The 15,860-nt window shown below is 47.0% G+C and overlaps 1 protein-coding gene and 1 long non-coding RNA gene across 2 annotated transcripts in view; one reads left to right on the top strand and one right to left on the bottom strand.

Moving 5' to 3' along the window:
- Positions 1 to 175: 175 nt before the first annotated feature.
- On the bottom strand, positions 176 to 11,644 carry LOC116865669. Its single transcript, XR_004382252.1, has 3 exons — positions 11,424 to 11,644; positions 11,010 to 11,117; positions 176 to 336 (listed from the first exon to the last, which is right to left on the bottom strand). It is a non-coding gene; the product is annotated as an uncharacterized LOC116865669 (long non-coding RNA).
- Positions 11,645 to 11,884: 240 nt separating this feature from the next.
- ST3GAL2 (ST3 beta-galactoside alpha-2,3-sialyltransferase 2) overlaps positions 11,885 to 15,860 on the top strand; it is a 49,255-nt gene continuing 45,279 nt past the window's right edge. Inside the window, exon 1 of the mRNA XM_032853975.1 lies at positions 11,885 to 12,121. The gene's annotated coding sequence lies outside the window, so the exon portion shown is untranslated. The remainder of the gene's footprint in view (positions 12,122 to 15,860) is intronic.

The raw sequence follows: 15,860 nt of genomic DNA, 5'->3' as shown, positions 1-15,860 counted from the left end.
GTACTTTCCAAATCTTCTGTCCTCAGTAGGGAGCCTGAGAGGCCTTGGCATTGATCTCAAAGGAGATGAGGGACCCTGCTCCAACTCTATGTAACCTTAGCCAGTCACTTGGCTACTCTGTGTCTCCCTGTCACCATCTGTAAAACAGGTTAATAACAGTATCAAATGCCTGACATTGTTGTGGGGATAAGATAACTTCCTGACTCCATAGTAGGTGCTCAAAAAGAGTCCTATTAATCATTAATAGGATTTTTTTTATTGTTCTTCTCATGTTGCCTCATTAAATCAGGGTCTTTGGTTTGTCTGTGATTGTATCCTCAGTCCCCAAAACAGTGCCTAGAACATTGTAGGCGCTTAAAAATAATTTGTCAAACGAATGAATAAACAATTCGCTAGTCAGCCCCCACTATCCCACCTCCTCCCCCAAATCTCTCTCCTTCCCTTCGTCTTCTCCCCCTGGGGTTGTTCCCCCTCTTCACTTGGCCCAGGTCTGACCCCCCACTTCAGTGCCTGCTCTTTGTCTTCTGCGAACCCAGGAAGCCTCTAGGGAAGTGATGAGCTTTCTCCCACTGCTGCTGTTCTCAGCAATGCAGACCCCCGCTCTGCAGCGGAGTGGAAGGCAGGGATGCCTCTAACTGCAGCTCTGGCAGGGGTTCCCGGAGATCCGTGTGCGCCAAGGAGCTCAGAGGCAAAGGGGTTCACCCCGCTTCCTAGGGCAGGCACACTGAAGGGGGAGCTCCAAAGGCACTCTGGAGTAGTGTGAGTAGCAATGATGCTCAGAACATTTTGAATAAGATGAAGCTCTAAAAACACTCTTTCAGCAACAGACATACAACACATACGTCTCCTCTATACACAGTCCCACTGTCTCGGATAGATAGACCCACAAAAATAAAAGTTCTGATTCTATAATTTAGGACAGAATATAGTGGCTAAATGCAAGTGTGAGAAATCAGACAAATGCTCCTTAATTTCCGTGACTTTCTTACTGAGTGAGCAAGACACTCAACCTCTCTGAGCCTTATTTTCTTCATCTGTAAGAATACAAGAGTATTTGCCTAATCAGCTTGTTGGGAGGATTATGCACTAATGCACACAAAAAGGATTAGCACAGTGCCTGGCCAGAACAGGCATCCAATTTCCTTATTAAATGCTGCAGGAGTGTGAGGGCCCAGGTCCAGGAGGGCTTCCTGAAGGAGGTGCAATCTGCAGGGCCCCAGCTGAGATGCATGCCTGCTGCTGGTAGCAGGAAATACCTCTGGGAGCCAGGACTACCCACAGGGATATCCTAGGTTGGGCTCCCTAGAGGTAGAGCCTGGGACATTGATTCTTGTGCAAAGGATTTATTGGGGCGGTGAGGTAAGCAGGATTAGGGCAGGGTTAGAAGCCAAGCAAAGATGTCTAGCCTCAGTCTGATCCTACAGCAAGCTCTGGGGCATAAAATGCAACAGGAGGTGTATCTCTCTCCGAAGTAAGGGAGCTGGACTTTGTACACCACATCAGTCATTCATAGGCTATGGGCCACTGGGAGGTAGGAAAAGGAGGAGCGTAATTTCCCAGGCCCATCTGGATGAAATAGTTCATGTGGACTGAGGACAATTCTCCAGAGAAGAGTAAAACTGTGAGTAATTAGCTGCCAACACAACAACTGAGAAAAGTGGAGAATGGGTGCACCATTGCTGTAAAGGGGTGTAGCCCACAGCATTTACTACAGGAAGAATAGAGAAGACATGGGGACTAGTTGAGGAAAATGGAGAGAGGATATTAAACTCTTGTGCTGGGACTTCCAAGGAGAAAACAAAGCAGCTGGTATGGTTTTTAAAAATTATGTTTTTAGGGGCACCTGGGTGGCTCAGGTCAAGAACTCTGGATCCTGGGATTAAGCCCCACATTGGGCTCCCTGCTCAGTGGGGAGTTTGCTTGAGATTCTCTCTCTCCCTCTGCCCCTCCTTCCTGCTCGCTCTCTCTCAAATACATAAATAAATAAATCTTTAAAAAAGATTTATTTATTTATTTGAGAGAGAGAGCAAGCACACAGATGGGGAAGGGGAGGGGCAGAGGGAGAGAGAGAATCTCAAGCAGACTCCACTCTGAGCAGAGAGCCCAGTGCCCAGCTCAACCTCATGACACTGAGATCATGACCTGAGCCAAAAGCAAGAGTTCAATGCTTAACCAACTGAGCCACCCAGGCACCCCGAGTGTTTTAATTTTTAAAATATCCAACTCTTGATCTCAGCTCAGATCTCCATCTCACAGTCTTGAGTTCAAGCCCTGCATTAGGCTCCATGCTGGGTTTGAAGCCTACTTTAAAAAAAAAAAAAAGGAAAAAAAAATTAAAACAAAGACTTGACAGACTAAAAAACGAGCCCTTTCTGCAGAGCTTTTAAATGTACTTCATCATTTAGTGGACCCTCTTCCCCAAATCCTGACTGTTACCATTCACAAATATCTTGTGTAGTGTTTTCAAAAGAGAGCTTCTGTAAGATGTTAACAAGGGTTGCTGCAAACGGGGTGTAGAACCACGAAACAAAGGTAGACAGGCTTATTTTCTTCTCACAACTTTAAGAAACCAATATACTGGATAAACAAAGTATAGTATATCTATGCAATGGAGTGGTATTTGGTCATATAAGAATGAAATATGGACACATGCTATAACATGGGTGAACCTTAGAAACATTATGCTAACTGAAAGATGTCAGACATGAATGACCGTATTTTGTATGTTTCCATTTATATGAAATATTTAGAATAGTGAATCCATAGGGATGGAAACATGGTGGTTGCCAGGGGCTTGGGGGAGGGAGCATGAGGCATGGTTGCTTAATGGGTACAGGATTTTCTTTTGGGATCATGAAAATGTTTTGGAACTAGATAAAAGTATTGGTTACAAAGCATTGTGAATGTACTAAATGCTCTGAATTGTTTGCTATAAAGTGGTTCATTTCTGGGTGCCTCCTCCAAAAAAAAAATTAAAATTAATAACAAAATGGCTAATTTTATGTTTTGTGATTTTCACCTCAATTTTAAAAACAGCCACAAAAGCTCAGTTGCTAATGGGGTATCACTGCTCTCAGGCCTTCTCAATGGACAAAGGTAGGGAAAAAATACCTGTATGCATGGATAACTTTACACTCCTGTATAAAGCATTTCACACACAGGTTAGAGAATCTTTTTTTTTTTTTTAAGATTTTATTTATTTATTTGACAGAGATCACAAGTAGGCAGAGAGGCAGGCAGAGAGAGGAAGGGAAGCAGGCTCCCTGCTGAGCAGAGAGCCGAATGTGGGGCTCGATCCCAGGACCTTGGGATCATGACCTGAGCTGAAGGCAGAGGCTTTAACCCCCTTAGCCACCCAGGCACCACCAGGGAATCCTTTTTATAGGAGCAACCTGCACACCTTTGAGAAGGCTGATCCAGTGCATGGAACATTGGTGGGAAATAGTTCCCCTGAAATGAGTCCCCCAGAGCACTAAGGATGGGCACAAATGGAATGATGACTTCTATTTTACTCAGCATCTTTGTTCTGCTGTTTCATATGGCTTTTGAGAAACTACTTCTCTGATCTGCACCTCAATTTATCCACCGGAACAATGGTTTCCATTGCTATAACTGAAAGGACCATTAAAAAAAACTTGGTATTTTGGGGGTGCCTGGCTAATGCAGTCAGTAGAGTGTGTGACTCTTGGTCTCAGGGTTGTGAGTTTGAGCCCCACATCAGGTGTGGAGATTAAAATAAAATCTTAAAAAAAAAAAACCACCAAAACCTTGATATTTTTAATGGTGTGCCAGAGTGCTTTGCTAGATCTCAATCTCTTAGAATGTAGGGTGAGATTTTTCAATTTCATAGTGCCCTCCATCGTGCTTTGCACATAAGGAATAGGTAATACGTATTATATATGAATGACCTTAGACAAGCCACTTAACCTCCTTAAGCTGCCTGCCAATTCAGTTCTGCCAGAGACTAAGAAATAATTTCATTAATTTAATCAATATTTCTTGAAGGTCTGTTTTGACCTACAAAAGCCAGTCCCCTGCTCTCCAATAGTTTCTTATTCATTGAGCTAATGATAACAAAAGACACCATCAGTTGAAATGTCTTCAATCTATCCATTGACTCCTTAATTTGGATCATGAATATTTATTTATTCATTTGTTTGTGAGAGAATGAGTGGGGTGAAGGGGCAAAGGAAGAGGGAAAGAGAATATCAAGCAGACTCCTTGCTGAGCATGGAGCTCAAACTGGGGCTCGATTCTAGGACCCTGAGATAATAACCTGAGCTGAAACCAAGAGTCGGATGCTTAAGCGACTGAGCCATCCAGGTGCCACAACATACAGATCAGTTTTAATCTTTGCTTACAGGGTGTCGTAACAAATAGCCATCCCTGTATGCAACTAAGAAAATGTGTAAATAGGATACTTTCTTACACATTGCTGGGTCAAATGGTGTGTGCATGTATAATTTGAAGATATTACTAAGTTACTCTTCTTAGAGGCTGTACCAGTTTCCAGTCACACTCACAGCATACACGAATCCTATTCCCCACACTCTTGCCAAGATAGTTATCGAGCTATTTGGTCTTTGCCAATCTGATAGGTGAAAAATGATATTTCAGTGCGGTTTTAACTTGCATTTATTTATTCAGCATGAAACTCAGAAAATAACGGTTGATGAGGATGTGGAAAACCGGAAACCCTCGTCACTGCTGTGGAAATGTAAAACAATACACCCATTATGGAAAATACTATGATGGTTCCTCCAAAAATTAAAAACAGAATTGTTATATGATACAGCAATTCCACTCTTGGGTAGATACCTAAAAGAACTGAATGCACAGGGGTGCCTGGGTGGCTCAGTGGGTTAAGCCTCTGCCTTCAGCTCAGGTCATGATCTCGGGGTCCTGGGATTGAGCCCCGCATAGGGCTCTCTGCTCGGCGGGGAGCCTGCTTCCCCCTCTCTCTCTGCCTGCCTCCCTGCCTACTTGTGATCTCTATCTCTCTGTCAAATAAATGAATAAAATTAAAAAAAAAAAAAGGAACTGAAAGCAGGGATTTAAAGAGAGATTTCTATACCCATATTCATAGCAGCTTTATTTGCAATTGCCAAAAGATGGAAGCAACCCAAGTGTCAAATGATAAATAAATGGATACAATGTGGAACATACACACAATAGAATATTATCCTGCCTGAAAGAGGAAGGAAGTCCTGACACATGCTACAATGTGGATGAACATTGAGGACATTATGCTAAGTGAAACAAACCAGACACAGAAGGACAAATACTGTCCTCATGCTGATATGACTTCATAGTCAAATTTATAGAGATGGAAAGTAGAATGGTGGTTGTCAGGAACTGGGGGGAGGGGAAAATGTGAGGAGTCATTGTTTAAGGGGTACAGAACTTTTCAGTTTTGCAAGATGAAAAGAGCTCTGTGGATGAGTGGTGGTGATGGGTGCACAACACTGTGAATGTACTTAATGCCACTGAACTGTGCACTTAAAAATGGTTAAGGCAGTGGGAGCCTGGGTGGCTCACTTGTTGAGTGTCTGCTTTCGGCTCAGGTCATGATCCCAGGGTTCTGGGATCGAGCCCCGCATCAGGTTCCCTGCTCAGTGGAAAACCTGCTTTTCCCTCTCCCACTCCCCCTGCTTGTGCTCCCTTTCTCTCTGTCTCTCTCCCTCTGTCAAATTAATAAATAAAAAAATCTTTTTAAAAAAATGGTTAAGGTGGTAAAGTTCATGTTATGTGTATTTTACTACAATTTTTTTAAAAACAGAAGCTCTGCATCTTTCATATCAGAGCCATTGTGTTTCCTTCTTTTGTGAACTGTTTATATAATTTTTACATTTCCTATTGGGTTCTTGGTCTTCTTACTGATTTACAAAGGCATCTTATATTAGCTCTTCACCTTTTTTTTTTTTAAGATTTTATTTATTTATTTGACAGAGATCACAAGTAGGCAGAGAGGCAAGCAGAGAGAGGGGGGAAGCATGCTCCCCACTGAGCAGACACCCCGATGTGGGGCTCGATCCCAGGACTCTGAGATCATGACCTGAGCCAAAGGCAGAGCTTAACCCACTGAGCCACCCAGGCGCCCCAGCTCTTCACCTTTTAATATAAATTCCAAAAATGTCTCCCATTTTCTATTAACTTGGTTTTTGGTGGTGGTGTTGGTGGTGGTTTTTAGCTAGGTATGAGGTGGAGATGTCACTGAAAAAGGTTTAAACCATTTTATTTTGGAAAACTTCAAACATAAGCAAAAGTAGAAAAAATATTATAATGAACCCCAAGTAACCATCATTCCCCCCCACTCCAACAATGATCAATCCAGTCAAACTTGTATCTATACCTTCATCCAACCCTGAATTATTTTGAAGCAAACCCCAGACATCTTATCATTCCATAAATAGGATTTCAGGATTTCAGTATATATTATTAAATGAGGTCTCTTAGACAAAAACTAACCACAACACCATTAGCACACTTAAAATTAACAGCAATCGCTTAATATCCAATGGTCAGTGTTCAAGTCTCCCCCCTCCTTTTTAAAAATGATTTCATCCATTTATTTGACAGAGCACCCAAGCAGGGGGAGCAGCAGGCAGAGGGAGAGGGAGAAGCAAGCTCCCTACTGAGCAAGGAGCCTGACTCGCTTCATCCCATGCCCTGGGATCACGACCTGAGCCATGACTAACCAACGAAGCCACCCAGGTTCCCCAAATTTCCCCTATTCTAAAACAACATTTTTTGTTGTTTGAATAAAGTCCATATACATTGTGGTTGGCTGACAGGGCTTTTAAAATTTACAGATTCTCTTCTATGTCTTTTTTTTTAATTTTAAAGGTATTCATTGAAGAAACTGGGTCATTTGTCCTGTATGGTTTCTCACTGCATTTTCTTGATTGTATCTTACATGGTTTCAAATAACCTGGTCCTCTGATACCAGCATATTCTGTATATTGGTGTTGTTGGCTTTGGGGTGATTTCTGTCTTCAACACTACTTTCAGAGTGTCTTACTTCCATGGATGAAGTATGGTTGTCTTTGTTTTTCATGACACTGAGAAGCATTGGTGACTTTTACTTCAATCCACTAATTTAGTCACTGTTGACTTAATTTTTTAGCAAATGGTTCCCAAAATGTCCCTGCATCATTATAGAGTAATTCACCTTCTCTTCTGCTTATTTAAGAATGTATCTTTACTGCATGCCAATTTCCCTTTAGTATTTAAGCTCATTCCTATGAGTATTTGAGTTTACTTCTAGATTGGCAGGTCTGTCATTGATCTATCATATCCTTTAAGAGTAGACTTTATAATATGTTGACTATCTGAGAGGGCTAACATCCTTTACTACTGTTAGTTTTTTAAACATTTCCTGACTACTCTTGCTTGTTATTTTTCAAAAAAAATTTTTTTTAAAGATTTTATAATCTTTTTGTAAAACATTATTTATTTATTTGACACAGAGAGAGATCATAAGCAGGCAGAGAGGCAGGCAGAGAGAGAGGAGGAAGCAGGCTCCCTGCTGAGCAGAAAGCCTGATGCGAGGCTCGATCCCAGGATCCTGGGATCATGACCTGAGCTGAAGGCAGAGGCTTTAACCCACTGAGCCACCCAAGCACCCCTAAAAGATTTTATTTATTTTATTTGACAGAGAGATGGAGCACAAGTAGGCAGAGGCAGGTAGAGGGAGAGGGAGAAGCAGGCTCCCCACTGAGCAGGGAGCCCAACATGGGCTTGATCCCAGGACCCTGGGATCATGACCTGAGCCCAAGGCAGATGAGTAACTGACTGAGCCACTCTGGCACCCCTATGTATCCAAATAATTTTTAAAAATCAATTTATCTACTTCTCTCTCCCATCTCCAAAAAATGAACAACAACAAAAAGAGCAAACAACCTGCTAGTATTTGTACTGGAATCACAATAATTTATAGATTAACTTCATTTATTTTTGATAGTCTTCCTACCTAAGATCATAGTATTTTTTCAATCTTTACAACAGCTCTAAAAAATGAGGTCTTTTGGGGCGCCTGGGTGGCTCAGTGGGTTAAAGCCTCTGTCTTCGGCTCAGGTCCTGATCTCAGGGTCCTGGGATTGAGCCCATGTTGGGCTCTCTGCTCAGCGGGGAGCCTGCTTCCCCCTTTCCCTCTGCCTGCTGCTCTGCCTACTTGTGATCTCTCTCTCTGTCAAATAAATAAGTAAAATCTTTTTTTTTATGAGGACTTTGAGGGACGCCTGGGTGGCTCAGCGGGTTAAGCTGCTGCCTTCGGCTTGGGTCATGATCCCGGAGTCCTGGGATCGAATCCCACATGGGGCTCCTTGCTCGGCAGGGAGCCTGCCTCTCTCTCTGCCTCTGCCTGCTTGTGTGCTTTCTCACTCTCTGACAAATAAATAAATAAAATCTTAATAAATAAATAAATAAATAAATAAATAAATAAAATGAGGTCTTTGATTGTTATTATTCCCATTATACAAACGAAAGAATTGTGTAACTTGCTCTGGGTCATGCACAGCATGGGGTCGGGGGAGCTGCCAGACTGGTCTACCTTTAAGCTTCTGTCCCCCAAACAGAACCCCAGGGTGTGATGGAGCCAATTCCTCTCCACTTTGCACCTTACTACTTAGTAGCTGTCTGCCTGCAAAGCCCTATGCTCTCATCTGCCATGTTCCAACTCCCAAATTCCCATTCCACTTCCTCTGTCGCATTGGACAGGTCACCAGCAAAGCTAGGCTTTTCAAAGAATGATTCAAATCCAAACGCTACCCTGCGGCAGTTGGAGAGAACCTTCTGGAGGAAGGAAAACTCAAGGTAGATTTCAGACAGGCAGAATTTGGATTGGCGGAGGGGATGGGAAAACAGAACCAGCAAGGGGAAAAGGGTGAAGCCATGTGACATCTAAGTGGGAGGTGGTAAGGGTGATGATAAGGGTATGTTGGAGCTGAGGTAGAAAGAAGGTCTCTTTGTCCTTTCCGTGAAAGGGAATCTTAGTTCTCCCTGAACCATCTGCCAACAGAGATTCGGGAGACGAGTGTAAACTCAAAAATTCATGAACCTTCTGTCTGTGAGGGAATGTTGTCATGGCACGTGACTCAGGTGCAGAGGTCAAGCCCCTGTAGGAAAGGCCTGGCAGCTCGTTTTATGGAAAGAGCACTGGGTTGCGTGTGGATGACTTAGCTGCCACGGGCCTGTGATGGAGACACAAATCTAAAAGAAACAGAAAAGCATCCCAGAGTTAACTTTAGTCAAGGTCCAAGGCCTCTGGTCGCCACTTGGCTACTTGCCCAAAGACCTGGGAGTAACTCACCCTTTTGGCCCTCAGTGGAAGGGTGGAACACTAGAATCTGGGCCCTAAGGACTCAGTGTACCTACCCCTTTTGTCAAAGATAAACAAAGCCAGACACCAAAGTGTTAGGCCAGATTTTAAGCAGAAATATACTACTGCAATAAGGAAGAGGGTCCAGTATGAACTGAATTCAGTTTCAGTTTGTAGAGGTGACGCATTTTAAAGAGAGAATGAGGGAGTACGGAGGGAGGTGAGAGGGGCTCTGGAGTCAGGGAAGTGAAAAATGACGTAGGATTGGTGGGTGTGAATGATTAGGCCTGCTGTTAGGAGGTTAGGATGCTATCCTCCCACAGTGGCTGGGAGACCCAGGCCCTACCCTTCCTGATGATTACATTTCAAAGGAAGGGCTTTCAGGTCCTCGGGAAAGGCACTCCGGAGCTGTAGAAGCTACATATACATCTCAAAAGGACAGAGGAAGGAGTCACAGTTGCAAGACCTTTGTAGTAAGTGTTTAAGTTGGAGTAGTCACCTATCTTCTGGGGTTGGCTACAACAAACAACAAATCCTTTCCGCAGCTTTGAGGTTTACCTGGCCTGCACTTGAGAAGAGCTACTGTCATCCTAGGGATGTGGCTTTGAGGTGTTAGAAACTATGTTACTATGTTTAAGTCTTTACTGTGCAGGGTGGAGGATGAATGAAATCGTTTGTGTTGAGGAGTGTAGTTTTTATAGACCAAGCTTGAGGCCTATGGAAGAAGAGAGCTCAGACCAGCCTGGCTTAAGTTTGGTCAGGCAGTGAATTTTTGTCACCTTACAGCTGGTAGAGTCTAGGATTGTGTCTGAGGGTGATGGTCACCAAGTGTTGTCTTCAGGGGTTTGTAGTTCCCAGAACTACAAGGTCAATGAGAGCCTACCTGAGAGGTCAGGAAGCCACCTTCCCATCTTTCACCACCCCAGCCTGTTTCATTTTTATTTATTTAATTTTTTAAAAGATTTTATTTATTTGAGAGAGAGAGGTTAAAAAAAAAAAAAAGAGTGTGTGTGTGTTGGGGGGCAAGCTGACCCCTCACTGAGCAGGGAGTCCAATATGGGGCTCAATCCCAGGACCTTGAGATCATAACCAAAGATGAAGTCAGATGCTTAACCAACTGAGCCACCCAGGTGCCTCCCCAACCTGTTTTAGGTCGTAGCCCACCCAGAGGGAGTGGATTCTACCGAGCCCACTGTATTCCCCATTTGAGATCACACTCCTTGGCTTACATACATGGAGAGGAGGGGCAGTTACCACCAGAAAACCTCCCCAGCTTTAGAGAAAACACCAAGGGCTAAGATCAGGAACACCTTTCAATCAGATGGCCCACACCCTATTTTTCTTTCCAGGATGAACTGATTTGTTTATTTATTACAATTAAAAGAGCACTCCTGTGCTAAACCACGCTAGAATCCTGCCTTAGGTGGCCTGGCTTTTCTGAGACTAATATTCCACAGCAGACCCATCCTTGAAGGACAAAGTCAGAACTAACAAACAGCAACAGTAGCAGCTCTCAAAGTGCTTCCCCAGACCAGCAGCCAGCAGCCTCACGTGGGATGTTGCTAGAAATGCAAATTCCCAGGCACACCTTAGAGTTAATGAAACAGAAACCTCGAGTGGGGAGCCAGCTGTATTTGAGCAAGCTCTCCAGGAGAATCTGATAACACGCCAAAGTTTGAGAACCACTGACCTACAGGCTTCCGCTCTGCCAGAAGAGATGAAGCTTGGAGGACGGAAGTGCAGTCGACCTGGAGCTTCTTGAAGGGTTTGAGTTAGGTTTGGAAGTTGGGGAAGGTCCCTGATAAGAGAAGACATGGAAAAAATATTTAAAACGTGTGCGCCTTACCCTAAACAGTAGGGAGGGAGCTAAGAGCATCTGACAAAAGAGAGGGAGACTGGAACGAGGTGCTCCGGGAAACCCACAGTCTCTCCGCTCCCTTTTCCCGGGTAGGGAAAACCCCACGCCCACGCCGCTCCTGGAGCCCCTTCTCCTCTCGCCTAAGCACAAAGGCCCCACCACAGCTCCTCCGGCTCGGAGAGCCGGGGCACGCAGCCAAACTGGTCTCAGGTCATGGCTCTTTGGGAGCGCGAACGGCAACTGTACCCGAGGCTCTGTTCGGGGGCCGGGAGGCTTCCCCTTCAGCGGGACTCGGCAGCATCTGGCCACAGACGCGTCTGAGAGGCATCCTGGGCTACAGTTTGCACCTCCCTCGGGATCCAGGTATTCAACCCGAGCCCGGAGCACCGCAGAACCCCACACCCTCGGTTTCAAACGCCGGGAGCCCAGCCTTCTGGCAATGGAGATTTCCCATCCCCCGCCGCGCCGACCCCACCTCCTGCGCGGTAGACCGCCCCCCCCCCGGGTCCCGGACGAACTACAAAGTCCACAATCCCTATAGTGCGCGCGCTGTCTTCCGGGAGCTGTAGTCCTGGATGTGGCGCACCCCTAGCGGTCCAACGCCGGCTGCACTCCATATCCCAGCATGCCCGCGCGGGTGCGGGTGGAGGAGGGTGGGGAGAGACAGAGAGGATGTGAATGGGGAGGGGGCAGTCGTCCCCTTCCCCCACCCTTCCCTTCAAGCCGGGCTGGGGTGGGGGGAGGGGCCGGACTGAGGCGGCGGCGGCGGCGGCTCGCTCCGGGAGGGCAGAGCCGGCAAGGGCGGGACTGACCCGCTGCGGACGGACGAGGGAACCGCGGAGCTAACGGGTCCGGACGCCGCCAGCGGCGGCGGCTTTTTGCACGGGCGGAGGCGGCGACTGGAGCGGCGAGCATGGCCCGCGCGGCGCCCGGCGCTGACTGAGGTGCGCGGGCGGGGTGAAGGCGGGAGGGATGCGGGGCGCCCCGGGCCCCTTGCTGCCCGAACCCCTTAACGCGCGGGCAGCTGGCTCGGCCCAGCGGCCCACACCCGCCCGGCCCACCCCGACAACTTCCCGGGGGTCTGGGCTCTGGGTTGCCCCATGGGGGCGCGGGTCCGCCTGTCTTGGCCTCAATCCCCATCCCCGCCTTCTGCTTCTGCACCTCGAGCCGCTCCCAGCCCTTGAGGCGCGACTGTTCCACTCTTTGGTGGCAGCCCCCAGCCCCAGCTCTGGGAAGCGTTCGCTGCCCCAGTCCCGACTTACTGTCCAGTGGCTAGTTCGTACCCACAACCCCTGCGCGCTCTTGGCCTCTGAACTACCTGGAGACCCCTGCCCCGCTTCTCTTGGCCACAGGCTGTCTTTGCACCATCAGCATCTCTCTCTCCTCTTTCCCCTACTTGGCACTACCCCAGCCACCCCTGATGGCCTAGTTCCCTCTGATGAAACCTAACAGCTTGACCTCCTTCCTACTTTGGAGAAACTGAGGCATGACATAAACCAGAAACTTGGCCAAGGCCATGCCCCAGTCCTTTGAGGGCTGTCCTGAGCCCATGCTTTGGAATGGAAGTCATTTTTTTTTTTTCCTTCAGCCATTCCACTGTAACTGGACCGGACTTCCCAAGCCTCCTGATGCATCCCTGGGCTGAGCTCACTTTAGGTTCCCCTTTAGCTTTCTACCACTTCTGCTAACCCCATCCTCCTTCCCATAGCCCACTTCTGGCCCTCTCTGCCTGTGAAGAGTCACCCACCCATTGCTTCTTTGCTCAAGTTAGCCTTTCAATTTCTGTTCTTGCCAACTGCATCCATCTCCCATCTTGTCTCTTGCTTTACAGTTGCATAAAGCACTGAAGAACAGAGTCTAAGGTATTGGGGGAAAGGGGAAAGAGAAGTGCTGGTGGCAGAAAGGGAGTGGCTGCCTCTTCCAAACAGAGCCTCTGAGTGGGGCTTCAGGGCACTCTAGGGTCTCTGGGAAACAGCCATTCCTCGCAGGGTAACTCACACTCCCATCTTGTCTTTGGGACAATTGCCTAGATTCCAGTTGGTTATTCCTTTCTCTTATTATGCCTGGTGGGCTCTCAAGTCCCTCTGAGATGGAGGGAACCTCCTACCTTGGTAGAGATGGTGGCATAAGAGGAGTCTGGGATACCACACCCCTAAAACTTATCGAGATTCTGCTGCTAACTTTGGAAGGGGTTGCTGGTTCAAGGAAGGATGCCTGTTTATGTGCCCCGAGTGCTTTGTGGAGGAAGGCACAGTGTCCGTAGGCGGTAATCTCGAGTTTAGTCGTGGTGTTCAGGATCTGAAGGGAACTGGGAACCAGGGCTCAGAGAGGTGGCACAGACTTGCCTAATTCAGGTTTTTGTTTTCTAGTCTTCCTTTGGCAAATTTGCCTTTGGGTCACCCCTTTCCAGCCCAGTCTTCAGTTTCCCTGTGGGAATTTGGGGGAGGGAGGGAAACCTGTGAGCCATCAGGGAGTTAGCTGGGGTCCTGAATGAGCAGTCTTGATCTGAACCAGATGGCTAGCTGCTTCAGCAACCCCTCTTTGATCCCCTTTGGCTGCGAATAGGATGCCTTTAACCTTGTAACTTGAGATTAGAGGAAGAGAGGCCAGGGGGCCAACTGTCTGTGTGTTTTTATCTGTATCTGCACACTCGTTTGCAAGCTTGCCAGGGGCCTGTGGGAGTGACCCTGCCCAGGAATGCATTGTTGTGATGTGCTGTGGCACGTTCATGGCCCTCCAGGAACTTTCTGAGCCCAAACCTCCAATAGAGCCATTTTCCAAGTCCCTAAGAACCACTGGGTGTGGCCTCGTGGGAGCATATCCCCACATGTCAAGCTTCTGGACCTGAGACATGCCTTTGGGCAAGGATCACTCCTCTTGAGAAAGCTACCCGAGGTTAAAGAGTCCAGAATAGCAGCATTGGGGGTGGGTTTCCAGGTTTTCAGAACTGGTGTTCTCTTTTCCCAGCCATGGCAAGAGAAGGTCTGAGGGGTAGGAGTCTGAGGGAGAGGGGCGGAAAGTGATTCCCTTGTCTTCTTTCATGCTACATCCTGCCTAGTGTATTTGTGTATTTCCCCATTAAACTGTGGAAGTTCTTCACATGTGTCCTCATTTCTGCAGTACCATCACCCGGCTCGATCCTTGGTAGGAAGCATTCAGCAAATGTTTGAGTTAAAGCAGAGGATCGTGCCATGAAAGGTTTAGGACACGGTTCCTCATATTTGAGCTGGCGTCAGACTCCTCCCCCCTCCCCTCCGAGCTGTTTAAGGCACAGATTGCTGGGCCCCACTCCCAGAGTTTTCTGATTCAGTCAGTCTGGGTGGGGCCTAGAATTTGCATTTCTGCTCAGCTCCTCAGAGAGAACACTTTGAGAACCACTGGTTTGGGCTGTAACAGTTGCTTAGGAGATTAATCCAGGCAGATAGAAGTCTTAAGAGGGACTTCTGCCTTGCTTCCCCAACCCAGGCTTGTTCTGGCTGGTACACTTTGCCTTTCATTCTGATACTGCGCAGTGTTGACTAGGTTAATGGTAGGGGTGACTTGCAGTGCCTGAGCTCCCAGTCCCACTGTAACCACATAGCAGACACTATCCCTTGGTTATTTGAAGGAAGGCCCCACGAAAGCAGGACATCTAGGAACTATCCCTTTGGAAAAGGGATGGTTGTGTGGACATGGGGAAGCAGACGCTGAACCACACCATCATTTGCCCTGACTTTGCCTCTCAGACTGAGCAGGTTGGAGTATTTGCCAGGTGAAGTCCTGCCATCGTCGTGCCCTGGGCAGGACACCTGGGAATCTCTGAAATTTAGAAAAGTGGGAGGAATCACTTCCATTGTGCTTTTACTTTGTGAAGGAGTTTCTACTATTGTTTTTAAGGCAAATCCAGATCCAGGTGGGGTTACATAGTAAGCCCTGGGACTCCTGATTCCAGCCCTCTGATAGAGCATCTGTTTTGTTTTTGTTTTTTGATAGAGCATCTGTTAAACCAGCTACTAATAGCTAGAATAATGGCTGGTGTTAACTGTGTGCTTACTGCTAGCTAGGCATCATCCTAGATGCCCTCACACTGAGAGTTTGGCATTATTGTCACTACCTCATAGACAAAGTACTGAGACCTACAGAAATTACAAGACGTCCCTGAACTCAGATGGTTCAGTAAGCAGAGAACCCAGAATTGAGACTCCAGTCTTTCAGATGACACGCTCCACATTCTTTGTCACTCACTGTCTCTTTTGCCCAGTGAGCCTGTAATTGTCCTTTGGGTTGTCTTCCCGCAGAGTCTGGTGAATTTTACTGAACCTGAAGCTATGCTGGGTTCCTGGAGTGGGTGTTGTGGAGGGAATAATGACCAAGTCATTGTCCCTTAGGAGGGGGCTAAGGCACGTACCCCAATGTCTACAGTGGAAGAAGGCAGAAGGGACAGCTAGTAGCTTGTTGCTTTAAAGGAAGCCGAAGCCATCCCCATAGAGGGTTCAGTAGAGGCCTTTGGGCTCTGAAGGGGCAGGTAGAGCTTCAGCAGTGCCTGTGGGCTGGAGAGGGGCCAACGGGTGCTGAGGGAGGCCATCGTAGCATTTATAGGGAGTTTTCCCTTTTGGCTAGGACGTAGGAAATGTATGTCAGAAAGTACTAAGAAAATCGTCTTTGGTTACAAGCAACAGCTTGGCTGAATTTGGCAGCAAAGGA

Source organism: Lontra canadensis, unplaced genomic scaffold (assembly GCF_010015895.1).
Source record: "Lontra canadensis isolate GAN:19392208 unplaced genomic scaffold, GSC_riverotter_1.0 scaffold8, whole genome shotgun sequence".
Taxonomy (NCBI): domain Eukaryota; kingdom Metazoa; phylum Chordata; class Mammalia; order Carnivora; family Mustelidae; genus Lontra; species Lontra canadensis.
The sequence above is the reverse complement of the archived record's forward strand: the minus strand, read 5'-3'. Positions and strand labels throughout refer to the sequence as shown.